The sequence below is a fragment of the Serinus canaria genome, chromosome W (genome assembly GCF_022539315.1).
Source record: "Serinus canaria isolate serCan28SL12 chromosome W, serCan2020, whole genome shotgun sequence".
NCBI lineage: Eukaryota > Metazoa > Chordata > Aves > Passeriformes > Fringillidae > Serinus > Serinus canaria.
Window position 1 is genome coordinate 2,837,077 of NC_066342.1, and position 17,772 is coordinate 2,854,848.

Consider the following 17,772-nt stretch of genomic DNA (forward strand, 5'->3'; position numbering starts at 1 on the left):
GGTCTATTTTGTTAGGACCAACTATATTCTTTGTAATGAATGAAAATCACTTATAATTGGAAAACATGCTAGAAACAGAAGAGGCCCAGAAAAAAAGTCAAATTCAAGACAAAGATTAATGTAGAAGCCGAGAGAATGGAAAAATAATTCTGAAAGGATGCGCAGTTTAACTCAAATGGTTCACCCCAGCTACAGCTTATTGACTCACAGTGGATGAAAGTGGCTGGAGTTCCCACTCCCCAAATGAGACAATCAAAACTCTTTGGGCCAAGGCTTCATCAACAAAATCAAGGATTAAATAGAAAAAAGTTTCAAATTTAATTCTCTTAAAAGCTGCTTCTCCTGAGGTTTTTAGGGTGGGGTTTCTTTTGTTTTGGTTTTGTTTAGTTTGGGTTTTTGTAACTTGGTGCCTGAAACATAATTCAACTCACTATTTTCAGAAGTGCCTATTTTGTGATCAGCAACACACTTTGTTGAAGAGTGACCATATCACTTAAGTCATACTAAAGATCAGTATGGCAACAAGGTATGAAGAAATTCACAAAATATTTCCAATCGGACCTGCCTCCAAAACAACAATTTCATAAAATGATGTTATAGTAGAAACTTAAAACAGACCTCACAAAAATAAATGGGTAGTTAAATGACAATGTATTAAAGGTCAAACTGTTTGCAACATGAAAAACTGATGATTATGACTGGAAAAGAAGTCATGATAATTAACTGAAAGGCAATCTTTTTCTTTTTAAAAGACTTACAAAATAACGGAAGACCAAGTTAAAAATTAAGCTGGCTGATGTTCAGTTAATTATTTGTGACAGCTGCTGATTAAATTACATGCATAAGCTACAACTGGACTGAATCATAGAGAGGCATGCTGTCTTTCAGTATTATCATTAGAGTTCAACGTGAACATATATAACATGAGGTATAAAAAAAACCAGTCAAGTGGAGAAGATACGAGGGTCAAGTACAATATTGACTATTTGCCCATTTTTGCAATAGGTTATCTAAAATTTCAGGAGCTACATACTGTTCCTTCAGGTCTTTGTTTCTCTCACTTGTTATTCAGATCTCCAAAACCAGAAGTGAAATTTGATTTTTAGATAGACATGTCTACACAAATAAAATTGCATTGGGACAAAAGGCACCAATAGTCTCAAGTCAAAATTGTACCACTCCTACATGTATAATCATGCAAAAATGTATTATAAATGTATATACATGCAGAGTGATATTCTCATCACCTACCCATAGAAATAACTTGTGTGAAAGTCTTCATCAGTAGGAAATACAAGCATAAACTTGTTATCTGTAGCTCCACTCTTGTATCTTCCACACTTCCAAACAGAACACCGTATAACTCCACTTCAATTTAGTATACATCAAACAGACAAAAATATTTTCAATATAATTTAAATACTGTCATTACATCTGTCAGTGTAAGAGCCACCAATTTACCAATCTGGAAAAAAACAAGCTGCTTATTTACAAAGCAATCACAGCAGAGATCTATTTTTTTCTCAACCTTGCCTTTCAGAATCAGATTTGAAAACATAAGGGCCCAACACCAGTTTTAACCATATCTATCACAAGTAAACAACCAACAAAGACAATGGCCACGATGCTGCAAGAAGTTCCTGGATTCTCAGCATGTATAAAAGAAGAAATAAGCAATAAGTGCCTATGTGTGTTTAAAAATGCCCAAACAATAAGTTGCAGAGAACTACAACTAGATAAAGGTTGCAGAAAAGGCATATAAAAAAATCCTCTGTCCCCAAAAGCCTGTTTCCTTTTCAGTGCTATAAGGATGGGACAGGAGCAGTTAAATTTGGAAATAAATAATACTTCCCTAGCCAACTATGTGATCACCTGGTGACATGATGCTAAGTTTATGTGTGGTACCAAGTAATAAAGACAATTGGCTTCAGCTAGGAAATAAAGTGAAAAAATGCTTTCAGGTTGAAAAGGTAAAAGGATTAACTACAAGCAAAATTGAATTTTATAATATTTTCTTTGCGATAGAGCCACTCCTTGCAATTACTTACTGTAATGGGATTTCAAAAGATAGAAAAACAGACCAAAACAAACCATGCCAGAATCAAAACTTAATGTAACACAATTAGGAGGTTCCCTTATCAGTAATTTAAACAATCCATTTAAGAAAAATCGTGTCTTTTGAGAAGCCAAGGTGATGCCGGCTTGGGTTTTGCCTTTTTTCCTATGTTTTCTATATTCTTTGCACATATATTTGTAGCTCTGTAGTCTATTGTATTAGTGACTAGTTTTCCCAGTACTTTTCCATGACCTTTCCTTAAGCAGAAATACAAAACAAATTCCAGAGTTCCAAGCCCCAGGGGGTACAAGGCCCCAATGCTGTCTTGGTTCTTCCTGAGAACCAAGGTTGAAAACAAATCTTCACGATACATTTTCATGGACAAAGTACAGCTACTGCCAAAGAGGAGATTCCAGAGAAGGGACTTGACCTGGGAGGGAATTGCATCACCACTTGTCCTCCTAATTGGTGCTTTTTATCAATTATGCTAATTTCCTAAAACCTATAAATATGTACTCATCCCTGGAGGGGGTGGGCTTTTGTGGACATCTTTCCATAAGTGCCACTGAAGGCCTTCAAATAAAGATCCCCTTTTATATTACCTCCTTACTAAAATTATCTCGAGTTTCATTTCCAGGTTGGGAAAAAGGCAACAAAGGTAGCTGGAAGATGTACATATCCCTGGTGATAAGCTATAATTCACTTCTAAAGCAACAAATGCTTGAAAAAGGCAAAGATGAAAGTTAGTAAATACCATCAGAAAAATCCAGCTGTTTACATTTAATATTAATAGGGGGAGGGAAAGACTGCATTTTTTATTTTTAAAGAATTCAGAGGCAGAGGTCAGTTTGGGGTCAATGTTCCCAAGTGTCCAATTCTCCCTTATTTTACACATTAAAACTAACTCCACAGGACAACTAAATCAGAAGTCATATGCACAAAAATCCATGTCTACAGATATCAACCTTCATTTTAAGCTTGCAACATAGAAAAGTCAGTAATTTCTTATCTGCTATCTGCTCCCATGTTTTTCATAGAGCCACATCTCAACATTCAGTGGTCTAAACTGTGTTGCAAGATCCATGCTCCTATTATCCCTTATTTCATTATAATGGCAACACAAGTAAAATGGGAGAATCAACAGTAAAATCTCAGCTATAGGTTAAAAGCAGTGATTCTATAAGAAGCACTATACTTTTGCACTGCAACCACTGTGTATCTGCACAGGAAACAAAAAGATTTTAGCTAGCAGAACATGAATGGGGAATTTAGACCTTTAAATCTATGTAGACAGGCTGAGAGAGTTGGCGTGGTTCAGCCTGGAGAAGGCTCTAGGGAGACCTTGGAGCACCTTCCAGTACCTAAAGGGCCTACAAGAGAGCTGGAGAGGGACTTTGGAAAAGGGCATGGAGGGATAAGAAAAGGGGGAATGGCTTAAAAATGACAGAGGGCAGGGTTAGATTAGATATTGGACAGGAATTGACTTTGAGTGTGGCGAGGCAGTGGAACAGGTTGCTAAGGGAAGCTGTGAATTCCCCATCCCTGGCAGTGTTCAAGGCCAGGTTGGATGGGGCTTTGAACAACCTGGTCTAGTGGAAAGTGTCCCTGCCCATGGCAGAGAGGTTGGAACTAGGGAGTCATTTAAGGTCCCTTCCAACCTAAACCATTCCATGAGACTGACTCTAAATCATTACTTTAGCTTTCCTAAATTTAGGCAAGTTCTTCCAAGCTCATCATCACCTAAACTCCCTACCACTGTAGCCAGACAAGTTGTTCAGAGTAAGGTAATCCCAGTCTGGAAATTGCAGCCTGTAGCATCACCATCTCCCCTCCTTCCCTAGTAAACAAAAAGACCTTAGGCAGCCACCTTAGCCAAGGCACCTAACTTTTCCATCTCTGAAGTTCAGCAAGATTAATTCCAGCTTTAGGGATGGGATTTAAACTTTGCTGTTTTCTCTACAAGTAGAGGAAAAAGACTGATATCTCCAGAAGGCTATTCCAATTAAAATAATTTCAGAATTAAAAGTCTAATTTTGATGGTCTGAATTGCCCTCTGGAGTCGTCAGTGTGTTTACAATGAAGGAGACATGGAGCCTTATTTAGGTGTAAATATCATTAAGCTTTAAAACACACATAACAGGTCCAATAATATTAGCAATAATAATTACAGCACTTTACTCTCACAGAAAGCTTTCCACTAGAGGATCTCAAAGAACTCTGAGGTGCTTATTAACCTCCTTTTGCCTATGGGGGAAATTGAGGCAAGCAGAGATTCGCAGCTTGCTCAAGGCTAACAAGCAGAGGAGCTCAGCTTTGGTGAAAACAGTACTCCCCTCAAATTACTGAAGAGCTTAAAAATAGTGTCTAGGAATGCTTTCATGAAATGTGCAAAAGCTAAAACAGTGACACACAGTGGCACCTAAGTAATTGAAAGTCAAAAGAGACACAGCTTCTTCCAGCCTCACCTCTACATCTTTACTGTGAATATAGGTACTGCTTTGTCTCAATCTCTCAAACTAAATTGGATGTATTTTTATATAACAAAAGGAAATACTGAAACATTTTCAAATAATAGGAGTTAAGAATGCCCTCAATTACACTTGACATTTAAATTTAAGCAATAATGCCATTTACTTCAAGATTACACAAAACATGTAATGGAGTCTAAGACCTATAAATTTTAAGATCAGATGATCATTACAGTAATTGAAATATTTTGTGTGTCAAAACCTAGAAGATACATCTTAAATGACTTGCTAAAATATTTTACAGTAGACACATCAGTAACTTTGATCCAAACAGAAAGGCTTCATATAAAAGACTACAGGCTAACAGCCTTTTTGTTTAGATAAGCAATACAACCCTGTTATTATTTCAAATGTGACCTAGAGCTACTGTTTCATAAAGTATGCACAGTTCAAATGGCATAAACTAGCTAGACCCTAAAACAATTCCCATGACAGCATGGGGGCCAGGATCTGTGCTTTTTTTAATGTTGTTTAGCAACATGAAACACTTCATTATGATGATTATTTATTTATTTATTTATTTGAGGTTACAGTAGTTACATTTCAAAATTTACAGAGTTAGGCAAAGAATACATTGTAAATGCATTAAAAAAATAGTGTAACAGCATTCCTTCCAAAATCATAAAGTGAACTTTATTGGTGAACCCACTTTCCTCCCATTTTCCTTAATTCCACAAAGCAAAGGTTTTGTGTTTGTTTTTATAACCATAATAAAATAATAAAATCTAAACAACATTATCAAATGAGTATTTGTTCTCAGACTGGATCATTTTTAATATATCACATCAAAAGAGATCTCAAAAAATTCAAGTCTTGCTGATCAAAATTCATTCTTTCAGGCTTTTTGATGACTAGATGGAAAATGTCTTCGATTTGTTTCATCAAATTATATATAAAGATATAATAAAGTCTTTTTCATTGTGTGTGAAGCAAAAGCACATGGAATATGGCTGTGCATTGAAATTATCGAGAAGTGGCCTCTATTTCTTATTACAGGACTTATTTACCCTGATGCTATCTACTGATTCATTTATTATGGAGACAGATATATCAGACAGATCTCTTCCCCAGTTTTACTTGCAAAAATCTATCAGGAGGCTTTTGGAAACCATCACAACCTACACTCTTACATAGCCATGACAGTTAAAAAAAATAATTCTGGGTGTAAATACCACTTACATTAGGAAAAGGCAGCAAACACACACCCCCTACATACCCCTTCAGAAAACATCATATTTTTGCAAGTACAAACTGCACTTTCTCAAGGAAGGACTGATACAGCCTTGATGCAAAGCTTTTGATGTTCCAGACTAATCAGTTGCTCCTATCAGTTGGCGAGATTTAACAGAGTGTTTGAAAATGCTTCTAACTTAATAAGCCTATTTTTCACGAGCCTTCATTTTGATGATCTAACACTATGAGACTAAAAATTTGTGAGAAAGACTAGTTTCTAGCTTCATGTCTTCAAGGTACTATTTTTATCAATCAGCCCAAATATTTTAGCTTTTACAGTACAAATTACAAAGTGCATTTGTTCTACTGCTTCCAAATGTAACTGCAATGGTCACAGTGCAGACTCCAATTATTTTAGAAATATCTACTCAGCTGGTCTGATTTAGACACCCTCATCAGGCAAAGTCTCCCCTGAAATTCATCTGAAGGATCTGACCAAAAACTACAGAATAATTTAATTTCTAATGAGATTAAATGCTAGCCCCATTAAAACCAATAGCAAACTTCTACTAATATCAGTGGGGCTAGAATTTAATTTCTTAACACACTTGAAATATTACTTTAAAAAAAAAAAGAGATTTACAGTATGTGGATACAGGAAGAAGCAAAATATATTAACAAGAGAAATCAGTGAAAGTAAACACATTTCAATTTGTAAAATACCAAATATAATCCTGTTTCATTGAAGTTAAAATTGGTCATCCAGTCTTAACTCTGGCAGATGAGATAAAATAACCTATCCTGCAAAAACACCAAAAGACACTGTGAACTTAAAAAATAGAGATGTATATTTCTGCCTGAATTATTTTATCAAAATACTGTTAAAAATTATACTGAAGTCTAGGATATATGAAAGGTTTAAGACTTTTTCTTTTTTCCTTGCTCAGTCATGTTTTGAAATGGAAAAACTGAAAAAGTTTTACTGCCTTTACTTCAATGTTTTTTCTAAATAAAAACAGAGAATTCAGATGTTTGAAGCAAAATCCCAGATATTCAGATTTTTTAAAAGTGTGAAGGGTAGAACTTCCTAAAGACCTTGCTTGCCAAACCCCACTTGAGGGAGGGAAGCAGCACAAATGCCTGGGAAAGAACATGCAGCCAAGTCTGCAAAACCACTGCACATTAAAGCCCCTGGACTTTCAAGGATTCCTAAAAATAGTCAAATTCTAGGAGAAAATCCTTTAATTTTTCATTTACTGAGCTGTCAGTTTGACATTTAGAGACATTTAAATGAAGCCTTCACATAAACCTTTTTCTTTTGCAAAGGAAGCTGTATTTCACCTGCTGCTAAATCCTAACTCCACAGTGGTATGGGTGTCCCATTACTCCTATGCTGAAACAGCTGCCACATTAGAAAACATGTAATTCAATATTAAAAATTACAATATAGGAACAGGTTGCCCAGAGAAGTTGTGAATCCCTATCCTAGGAAGTATTCAAGACCAGGTTGGATGGGGCTTGGAGCCACCTGGTCTAGTGGAAAGTATCCCTGTCCATGGCAGGGGGGTTGGAAATGGATGGTCTTTAAGGTCCCTTCCAACCCAAGCTATTCTATGATTCTCTGACCTCTAGGAATATACACCAGAATTACACTAGTTTACACCAGGTGATCTGACTCAATGTATTCAATCTTTGAAACCATAAGTAAAATTCTTTAATGAAAACTGAGTGCTTCTTTACTCCATTATGAAATATAAAACCTAGGGAAACTTTGTCATCTGTGATTCTCCACATCTGTGAAAAACTGATTTCTCCTCTACTTGTTACATTTGGTGGTTTTCAAGTAATTTCTTGAGATGTGAGCATAAACATACATTCAAAATGTAACTGAGTTGGAAAGTAGGAGAGTTTCCTTCTGATAATCTTAAAATAAGTCAGACTGATTTAATGAAATACAGAATGGATGAGGTTAAAATTTATATGAAAATTTCAGCTGAAGCAATTTTAACTTCCCAAAAATTCATAGTCAAAGTCCTTTAAAAATAAGACCTTATAATGGAAATCATGACAAACATATCGCTGCATTTAATATAGCAAAAGAATTTCCAGAAGAAAACAACCCATAATCTGAAAAAATGTATTGGGAATCTGTTTTCCCAAAGAGATGCCAAAGTCTGTCGCACACTTATTAAAAATACAGACTCATCACTATTATTGGTATCTGAAGGTTCGTTTCTTCAGGGCTCTGAATCTCTCAAATTCACAATACAAAGCAAGAAAAGAGATGTTCCTGTTTAATGGTACAGCTTGCCAAATCCTTCCTCAGGTAGATTATACTACACCTGAACAACAACAGAAGGGTGGGGTTCCCCTCTCAGTTCACAGAGAAACATACTGCTTCACATGGAAAACAAGCTCATGGACCAGCTATTCAACTGTGTAAATCAACACACACTTTTCATTTCAGAGGAGCTGAGTTATGATAGCTGAAGACCTGGCTCCAGTTTTGAGGCAAGTGAAAAGGGTGACCAAAAAAATTAATATTTACCATTTACAACCATTTTCAGAGGAGCTGATTTATGATAGCTGAAGACCTGGCTCCAGTTTTGAGGCAAGTGAAAAGGGTGACCAAAGAAATTAATATTTACTATTTACAACCATTGATCTTGCACAAGTGTTCTTAACACTAGATAGGTTTTATGGGGAAATTAAGTTTAAATTATATCTCATATGAACAATTCCCTCAGTCTTCTGTGTACCTTGGGATAATTTTATCCTGGAAAGAGCACAACTTTAAAATCTATGCTCAGCACCTGTTATCCTCTGCTTGTTCTTTCACATTCAAAGTTGCTTGCACTGAAATAAACAATTAACTGAAATTGATGAAATTAAAAGGTTTTAAATTTTGACTCTTACTAACCAAATCCAAATTTTATCTATTAATACACAGAATTATTACAATTTTATGTTTTTTTAACTACCTGACAGAGACATTGAGACTTGGCAGAAATTTCACTGGCTACATTCCGAACAAAGCTATTATCCATTTATGAGATCCGTATATAAAGGTTTTTCAGTCTGAGGAATAAATAAGTTAAACTGATCTCCTTACAAAATTTGTTTACAAATACCTAATTGCTCCATATATACTATTTTATAAAAAAGGTTAAAGGCATGCTTTTAAGCATACTGAGTTAAGTGGCTGTCCTAGTTCCAGCCAGGACAGAGTTAATTTTTGCAGTAGTCAGGATTGGGCATGGCTAGGACCAGGAGGTTACTCTATACCACCTCAGGGTCATTTTCCAGGAAGGAGGGAAGGGACCTTGCCAGACCAGACAAAGGTCTGGTATTGTCAGGCTCTGTTGGTGGTACAGTGGTGAGCGTTTGCATGTGAATCACTCACCTCTCTTGAACACTTTTGTTATTAATATTGTTGCTGTTACTGTTCCTTATGTTGTTTCCAGGAAATTGTTATCTCAACCTGTAATCTTTACCTTTTGTTTCTCCAATTTTCTTCTCCAGACCAGCAGAGAGGGAGGGCAGAGTGAGCAAGTGGGAGCACTAAATTGGAGAATACCATTCCTAAATCATGACAGTCTTATTTAGTGCCCTATGTGAGGCACAAAGGGTTGAGATAGCAACAGATCTGCCTAGAGCGGGTTGGAAACAAATTTGATCTAAGCATCTGTTGTATGAGGCAATGAACCACTGGTCACAATGTTGCTTGGTCTGTTCCTGTGATTGTGGAACCGAATCCTGTATATATTCTTTGTATATGCAATGTGCCCATCACAGTGGTCTTTTACAGAGCAGGGAGAAGGGATCAGGATTTCTTTGTTGCTGTACTGAGGGATATGACTTTATGATACGATAACATCAAGGGCAATGAGTGTCATTTGGGATGTGTATTCAGTGCTGCTCTCCTACCCTTACTTCAGGCACTACTTTTGGGAGTGCATTAATAATCATACCCAGTCTGTGGAGGGAACAGGGGAGGATGATTTTCCCCACCCTTACACCCCCTTTTCCTCCTTCAGGCCTGGTAGAAAAGGTTCTGAGAATTTTGAATTTCATTTGAATGCTAAGGAAAGCATGTTATTGTTGCTAAATCTGCCAGGTCTCCTCAGTGAGGTCCACACCCTACTTAGAGTCACAAAAGAGATTTCTAGGGAGGTCATTCAAAGATCTGCCTCAAAGGTGGATAGTCATAGGTGGTATGGAATGTGGGAGGACATGGACCAGTATTTGGAGGACTTCTCTGATAGTCTGGAAATTCACCCCTGAACTACAGGACCTTCTTAAAGTGAAAAAATATGTGAAAGGAAAATGATGTGGAAATTCCAGAGGCACGAAGTTATGCAACATGCTGGTCACTGGCTACTATTTATTGGACATGGCTCAATATTAGACAGAATCCTCAGAGGGAGGAGGAGAAAAGCAGACCAACAGGCACTGTGGCAACTCACACTGCAACTGAACCAAAGGAACAACTTGTACCAGTAGCAGTCACTCCTATACAGAAGAAATCCAAGACCAAATCAGTTTGCTTAGTGGGGGATGAAGAGAAAGTAGGATCCTCGCAACAGGAGGAAGAGGCAGAGTCAGAGATAATAGTCCAATCCTTATCCCTGAGTGAGCTGCAAGACATGCAAAAAGATTTCAGCCAACAATCAGGTGAGCCCCTGGTGACCTGGCTGCTCCCAGGCTGTGATATCATGGCCCATAACATGAAACTAGATGGTAATAAAGCCAAGCAGCTGGCATCCATGGGCATTGATGAGGGGATTGGGGAAAGAACAGAAACTCAGCCTCTGGAGGCGACACCTGTCAAGCGTGAGGGAAAGGTGTTCTCTCAAGATGATGCAGTAGTGCACCCAAGCAGGTGGAATGCCATGGAGCAAGGTATCCAGTATCTGAGAGAATTAGCTGCGCTAATCTATAGGGATTCAAATACCAAGCAGTCCCCTCTAGATCCAGATGAGGTCCAGTGTACACAGTCCATGTGACGGAAGTTTGTACAGTGTATCATCATCGAACACCAACTCATTGACATCGATGTCAATGAAAGAAGAACAATCAGTGCTTTAGCTGACTACTTGACTCCAGCAAACTCATCGTTTTTCCTCCCTACTCACCTGCACCTTAGCTCTGTACCAACTGTCCAAGACTGCAGACAGACTTGAAAGAGTCAAGCAAGTTAGGAAGGAAATGTTCCATGCCCTGCAAGTACAGACCAGAGTCTCTGCTATTGGGACAAGCGCTCCCCTACTAGAAAGGGTACAAACCACCAGGTAATCTGTGGTTTTACCTGCATGACCATGGAGAAGACATGAGGAAGTGGGATTGAAATCTGCCCCTGGCCTAGCAGCACGGGGATGTGAAATGAGAGGAAGAACAACCACCACAGGAAATTCTTCAGGGATAAATGCTACACCAGTTTCTAGTGGGCAAGTCCTCAGACAGAAAAAAGGGCTGATGTTTTTTCAGATCCTCTTGAAGGGGCCTCCAACGCATATTTACATGAAGTGAGCAACAAGTACTATGACCAGTGTTGTCGCATTGCAGCTGATCTGAAGCTGCCCCCTAAACTCAACCAACCTAGAAGAAAACAAGTCCTCAGATAAGGTGGGATAGGTTGGATTCAAACCCAAGCAAAGGCCTCAGCCAACCCTGTTCTAGCTGAGATGCAGATACACCACTGGCCAGAGAGAGATGGGCAGAGAGATGTCTCATCCAATTCTGAGCCTGGGAAATCCAAAGCCCTGTAAAAGGGGCAGCCATATTAAACTCATGGCTGTTTGCTGATGACCCACTGGTGTTGTGTTGGGTCTGTCTCTAACCCACGACCCCACATATCAGATCAGAACAAGAGGGGCCCTGTCTCTGGCCAGGTGGACAAAAGGGACAGTCAGATCTATTGGACTGTGTGGATCTGATGGCCTGGCACATCAGACCAACAGGAGTATAAGGCTTCAGTTGACACTGGTGCACAATGTACGCTGATATCATTGAGATATGTAGGGACAGAATCCATCTCCATTTCTGAGGTGACAGGGGGATCCCAACAGCTGACTATACTGGAACTGAAGTAAGCCTGACCAGGGAACGAATGGCAAAACCACCCCATTGTGACTGGCCCAGAGGCTCCATGCATTCTTGGCATAGATTACCTCAGGAGAGTGTATTTCAAAGACCCAAAAGGGTATTGTGGGGCTTTTGGGATATCTGCTGTAGAGGCAGTGGAAATTAGAGAGCTTAATACCTTGCCTGGTCTCTCAGAGGACCCTTCTGCTGCGGGACTGCTGAGGCTCCAAGAACAACAGGTACCAATCAGTACCACAACACTACACTGTTGACAACACCACACTAACTTGGACTCTCATGCATGAGATGATTTGTGAACTAGAGAGCCAGGGATTGGTCAGCAAGACTCATTCACCCTTTAATAGTTCTATATGGCCAGTGAATAAGTACAATGGAGAGTGGAGGCTAACAGTGGACTATCGTGGCTTGAACAAAGTCACACCATCGCTGAGTGCCACTGTGCTGGACATGCTGGAACTTCAGTAAGAACAGACCTGTCTATCATGTGACCCAGAATAAGAATGACTGCAAGTGGGATCCTGAACAGCAAAAAGCTTTTGGACAAATTAAACAGGAAATTGTTCATGCAGTAGCCCTTAGGCCAGTCAGGACAGGATGTGAAGCACATGCTTTACTCCACAGCTGGGGAGAATGGTCCTTCCTGGCGTCTCTGAAAAGAAGTACCCAGGGAGACTCGAACATGGCCTCAGATTCTGGAGTCAGGGATACAATGAATCCAAGGCCTGTTAAACCCCAGCTGAAAAAGCGTTACTGGCAGTTTATTAAGGGGTTCACACTGCTTCAGAAGTGATTGGCACCAAAGCACAGCTCCCCCTGGCACCCTGACTGGCAGTGCTGGGCTGGCTGTTCAAAGGGAAAGTCTCTTCCACACATCATGCCACTGGTGCCTTGTGGATTAAGTGGATCACTGATCACACAGTAATCTCAGATAGGAAATCCTAATTGCCTTGGGATCTTGGAGATCATCACAAACTGTCCCAAAGGTAGATTAGGTCAGGTTGCAGAGCTGAAAGATATCCAACTGGCTCCAGCTGAATGAGTGAAATGGCCAACACTACATCTCTGCACTGACTTGTTGATGGTATCAAATGCTCTGTAGGGGTGGGTGGACCGATGGAAAAAGACCAATAGTCAGTGCAGAAGAAAACCCATCTGGGCTGCTGAACTGGGGCAAGAGATCACTGCCTGGGTAGACAAGTTGGCTGTAAAAGTCCATAATGTAGATGCACACGTACCTAAGGGTTGGGCTAATGAGGAGCATTGCAACAACAGACAGGTAGATCCAGCTGCCAAGAATAAAGTGTCTCAGGTAAATCTGGACCAGCACCATAAGGTTGAATTATTTCTGGCTCAGTGGGCCGATGATGCCTCAGGTCATCAGGGAAGAGATGTAACATACAGATGGGCTTGTGACCAAGGGGTGGACTTAACCATGGAGACTATCTCCCAGGTTATCCATAACTGTGAAACATGCACTGCAATCAAGCAGGCCAAGCAGGTATAGCCTCTGTGGTATGGGGGGGACAATAGTCAAAATATAAATATGGGGAAGCCTGTCAGATTCATTACATCACACTCCCACAAACCTGCCAAGGCGGCAAGCACTATTTGCTTACATTGTTGGAAACAATCACTGGATGGCTGGACACATCCTGTGACACACAACTGCCCGAAACACCATCTTTGGCCTTGAAATGCAAGTCCTGCAGTGACATAGCACCCCAGAAAGAATTGAGTCAGATGATGTGACTCATTTAAAAAATAGCTTCATAAACACCTGGGCCAGAAAGCACAGGATTGAATGGGTGTATCATATTCCCTATCATGCACCAGCCTCTGGGAAAACTGAACAGTACAATGGACTGTTAAAAACCACTCTGAAAGCAATGGGTGAGGGAACCTTCAAACATTGGGATCTACATATAGCAAAGGCCACCTGGTCAGTTAACACTAGAGGCGCTGCCAATTGAGCTGGCCCTGCCCAATCAAAACCACCACGTGCCATAGGTGGGGATGAAGTCCCCATGGTATATATGAGGAATGTGTTATGGAAGACAGTTTGGATTAATCCTGCCTCAAGCAAAGGCAAACCCATCTGTGGGATTGTTTTTGCTCGAGGGCCTGGGTGGGTAATGCAGAGGGACAGGGAAACAAAATGTAAATCTTAAGGGGATTTGATTTTTGGGTGAGAACAGTCACCAATGTTGAATTGCATAATATTGGTTGAGGAATGACACTGCCGCTGTATGCCATAACTACCAGGGACAATGAGGAGGGACTGCTCCAGATACACCAGTCATGAGCAAGTGATACAGCAACCAGCTAACAACTCACAAGCCCTTCTGCCCACAAAGACATCTAGGATGGATAGAACCCACAGTCATGGACTAAATAAACTCAACAAACATCTTGGAGGGAACAGCCCATTGACTATGGAAATGTCACCTCTGCTTGTATATGTATATATACATGTGTGCATATGTATATAGTTGGAAGGTGTAGGATCTGGGCATAACATAGATGGTGTAGAATAAGTACTGGATAATGTCCTGGTTCTGTACAGGACAGGGTTAATTTTTACAGTAGCCAGGATGGGGCATGGCTAGAACCAGGATGTTATTCCATACTCCTTCACACAAGTTTTTTTGGGAATGGGGAAAGGGGTCCCTTTTGGGTTGCGGTAATGTGGCAGCAGTTGCATGTTGTCAGGCTCTGTTGGTGGTACAGTGGTAAGCATTTGCACAGTGAATTGCTCGCCTCTCTTGTAAACTTTTGTTATTAGTATCGTAGCTGTTACTGTTGCTTTTCTTATCTCATTGCTGTTTCCAGGAAATTGTTCTTATCTCAACCCATGATCTTTACCTTTTGTGCCTCCAATTCTCTGTGAGCAAGCAGCAAGTAGTTTGTAGTGGTTTCAGTGTGAACACAAAATTGGAGAATACCATTCCAAAGCCAGTACAGGGACTCTTACACATTGAAAGAAAGCAGTCACTGCAAAAAGGTGGTTCTACATCAATGGGAACACTTGGAAAGTTGTCATGCTTTAAAATATGCTGCTCTTATCATCATCATAGAGGTATTTTATATATATATATATATATATATATATATATATATATATATATATTTAATCTTTGAACACCAGAAGAATTTAATTTATTTTTTCCATATATATCAGCAAATAATCTACCCTGAAGGATATTAAATGCTAAAGAGATGAGGACAAGTTTATTAAATTACAATCAACAGAATAACTTGCTTAACTTTTACCTGAAATGCACACAATTTTAGATAAGGGATTTTTCTAACAAGCTGTCCTGGATTGTAAAATAAGTGTGTATTCTATTTGCCATTTGTTAGAGGTGTGGCAGTTGTCTTCTGCTAATTGGGCAGTTTTGGTTATCTCTTCCACAAACCAATCCTCCCTCCAGGAAATATCTTCTGTTAATGGGCCATTGAGTCTCACTGCATGACTGATAAAAATTACATCATCCCTTTGTGAGATGTTCTGCCCAGGGGTAGGAGCCAAGCATTCCTAACTGGATATAATCTGAGATTTTGGGACACCAGGGCAGCTTTCTCCACTGGATTCCCAGAGGAAGGCCAGGCCCATCTACACCACCACTGGATCTTCAGAGGAAAACTACACCCTTCTACAGGATCACTGCTTCAACAGAACCACGTCTGTCACTCCAGGAGGACTGCAGCCACCATTTCAATTGGACTGCTACCACCATCCTGACCCACAGGGTGTCAGGTCGTATTCTGACTCTGTCAGGGTTATTTTGTATTACTGCATTGTTTATTTTATTTTATTTTTATTTTCTTCCCTAATAAAGAACTGTTATTCCTACTCCCATATCTTTGCCTGAGAGCCCCTTAATTTCAAAATTATAACAATTTGGAGGGAGGGGGTTTACATTTTCCATTTCAGGGGAGGCTCTTGCCTTCCTTAGCAGACACCTGTCTTTTCAAACCAAGATACAAGCTCATATCAAAATCTTTATCAAAATTATTCATGAAGGTAATCTGGCAAGAAATCATTCCAGTACTTAAAATGATCTCCTGCAGAGTCTTTCAAACAGTTACTCTGAAAATAATATAGCTCTCTAATCTTATTTTTTTAATTAAGGCATCACATACTTAAAATAAAAGTAAGTCTAGGCCAAGAATAATGTAAAAACACCAGTGTTAATATACTGATTAAAAAAAAAAATTCTTGAGTTTCTGTTACATGTTTGATCCAAACCCCAATATAAATTGATGAAATAACTCCCACTGACTTCAGGGAGATTTAAAAAAATTAAAAATCAGACTTACAGAAGATACAGTGAATATTTCCCATAGAAAGAAAAGGAATTACACTAAAATAATTAGGAAAAAAGTGTCTCTTTCAAAAAGCAAAATAACAGAGCTTATGGAGACATATAGCATTCTCTTTACTTAAACTATGTCTATAAAGACTTTCCATTTCCATTACTAAAATTCTGATTTAATTTGCATTAGAAACTTTTAGCAAGTTTAACTGATGAAAAATATACATTTTTGGCAGCTACAGAGAACTTATTTGACATGAAGATAGGTCTCAATGGAAAGGTAACCAATAAAATTCCAGCGTATAGTGATAAAAGTAATAATTAAATAGAGAATTCTAATAAATAGTTTAAATTAATGCAACTGTAAATACCACAGTTTCAAGCCGGTCTATTCAGGATAACTATTAGTATAAAAAGACCCATACAATAGTGAGGTTTTGCATTAATTAAATGAAACTAATGTTCTGGCATTCCCCATCACAAAAAAATAATTATTTCAGTGGCATTCAAACATGGTTCAGAAGAAGCTCTTGCTGTCTGACTCAGAGCAGCAATCTCCAGACCACTGCAGTTTATTTACCTGACTGTCAGGCCTTCCTCTAACATCCTGTGTCAAGGCTCAATCCATCCACTGACAGCTGCTTATCTTAGGACTGACAAGACTATTTTTATTCTATCATGAAGGATGCAGTTTGATTGCATAAACAGAAAGAAAGCAGAAGTCATTTGTGTGCACAGGTCATGCATGCACATGCAGTTCGGTGTGATTTATCTCACCTCATTTCAGCCAGAAGTTATCTATTCTAAACTGTTGATAAGGAAGGTTTAGACAACTAATGAAAGAGAAAGACTGCCAGAAGGTATCCTCTGTAGGTGCTTCTCTCTTCCCATTGACTCAGGAGGAGATCCAGGGAGCAGCAAACTAAACACCTAAAACGAGAGATTACTTCCACCCAAACCAAACATATCCATTTGTACATGTGCCTATTTGTGCACACAATATATGACAGCTGCTTCCATCAAATATGCCATGTGCAACACAGCAGAGACATTAATAAAAACTCTAGACAGAAAATTACCACTAATTGGGAGACAAAAAAAAATCAGTTGTGCACATTTGTTATCTATAGCTAAATCTTAAAGGTAAGCTTATTTATTATTTCTGCCTAAAATGAAAAAGAACAATAATGTATGACATGTTCAAACTGAAAAACTCAGAAGCAAACATAGTTAGGAAAATGCTATGAGTTTGTATCTAGTCTGGTACTTATATAAATGTTTTAACATGCAAAAACAGCATCTGGATGAATGCTCCTACTGTAGCAAACATAACTCTACTGATTTTGGGTTATCTAAACAAGGATTTTAAGTTATACTTTCTCAAGTTTGGTGATGAAAGGTTAGGGTGGTTTCCCCTACAAATCTTTAAAGGTGCTGACACATGCATAAACAACATATATATTCGCTATAAAATGATAAACCAAAAAAAAAAAAAAAAACCACCATGGTATTTAAACCCAAAAGAGGAAACAAAACAAACATATGGAGAGAAAAGGAAACCTTGTTTTTAGCATAATCCAAATTAACATCAAAA

At 38.9% G+C, this 17,772-nt stretch overlaps 1 protein-coding gene across 3 annotated transcripts in view; it reads right to left on the reverse strand.

Annotated features, from left to right (window-relative positions):
• LOC103824813 (uncharacterized protein C18orf25-like) overlaps positions 1-17,772 on the reverse strand; it is a 101,354-nt gene that overhangs the window by 42,808 nt on the left and 40,774 nt on the right. The gene's annotated exons all lie outside the window — the stretch shown is intronic.